This window comes from Crocodylus siamensis, chromosome 8 (genome assembly GCF_052110815.1).
Source record: "Crocodylus siamensis isolate JL-2025a chromosome 8, ASM5211081v1, whole genome shotgun sequence".
Taxonomy (NCBI): domain Eukaryota; kingdom Metazoa; phylum Chordata; order Crocodylia; family Crocodylidae; genus Crocodylus; species Crocodylus siamensis.
The window spans coordinates 61,122,024-61,123,372 of record NC_143402.1 but is presented as its reverse complement, the minus strand read 5'-3'; the positions used below and the strand labels follow the sequence as shown (position 1 = coordinate 61,123,372).

At 46.2% G+C, this 1,349-nt stretch overlaps 1 non-coding gene across 1 annotated transcript; it reads left to right on the top strand.

Annotated features, from left to right (window-relative positions):
* Nucleotides 1–467: 467 nt before the first annotated feature.
* TRNAQ-UUG (transfer RNA glutamine (anticodon UUG)) lies at nt 468–539 on the top strand. The gene has a single exon. It is a non-coding gene; the product is annotated as a tRNA-Gln (tRNA).
* The last annotated feature ends 810 nt before the right edge of the window (nt 540–1,349 follow it).

Here is a 1,349-nt window from a genome sequence, read left to right as displayed (position 1 = left end):
TATTCAGAGAGAGTACAGTTTCGCTTGTTTATAATCCAAGCTCTTGGCACTAGTATGTAGGCAATTCCTGATCTGAGGAAGGTCACCTGATGCTCAAAAGTCTGTCCAACAGCTCTCCTAACTATACAGTTGGTTCAATAAAAGATATCATAAAAAAATCCTTGCCTCTAGGCAATTAAAGAATTTCTTCTCTCTGAATACCTTGGTGCCTTGATTTATTTTGTTCTGAACATCTTGACTCTGTGCTACTTGAATGCTCAGTTATTCCCTCTTTTTTAGATTCCTGGTTTACTATTTATTTAACCCACCTTCCAGGCTACTCTAGCCAGCATTTCTGAGAAAACTGGCCCCCATGGAAGCACTGGGTGTCCTACAACTAGGGGGTTAACAGAGCAGCCACAAGGTTATACTACACTTCATAGATTTATATATACTAAGGTCAGAAGGGACTTCAACAGCTCACACCTGGTTCTATGGTGTAATGGTTAGCACTCTGGACTTTGAATCCAGTGATCTGAGTTCAAATCTCAGTAGAACCTGCTTTCTTTAGGATTTTTTAAACCAGGTTTGTTGGGGGACAGGGATGCAGACAAGAGCAAGACCCTACAGTCAACAAACCACAAGCCATGTGCTGGAACAGCCCACGTATGTACTAAGGGGCCCAATGGGCACCAAGGACACCCACTGGGGGGGGACTCAAATGTCTCTGCACTAATGCTAGGAGCATGAGGGATAAGCAGGAAGAACTCAGACTCCTGCTTGCAAACAAGAACTTCTGTGCTGAAAGAACTGGCCAGTATCATTGCTGAGCCACTGGCACAGCTGTTTGAGCACTCATGGTGCTCCAACCAGGTCCCTGAGGACTGTAAAAGGGCCAGTGTGGTGCCCATTTTTAAGAAGGGGAGAAGGGAGGGGCCATGTAACTTTAAGCCAGTCAGTCTTACCTCTATCCCTGGGAAAATACTGGAAAAAATGATCAAAGAGCACATTTGTGAAGCCCCAGCAGCAGAAATGATGCTGAAAGAAAACCAGCACAGGTTCACCCCATGTAGATCCTACCTGACAAACCTTATAGCCTTTTATAACCAGGTCATAGACTGCCTTGACACAGAAGCTGAGGGTGATGTCATCTACCCAGATTTTAGGAAGGCCTTCGACACAGTTTTGCATCCTAGTCTCATAGGGAAGCTAACGGACTGTGGAGTGAATGCCTACACAGTCAGGTGGGTGGCTAACTGGCTTAGGGACCGCACCCAGAGAGTGGTGGTGGATGGGTCATTCTCAGCCTGGAAGGAGGTGAGAAGTGGGCTCCCTCCCGCAGGTTTCAGTCCTTGGACCAGTGTTATTTA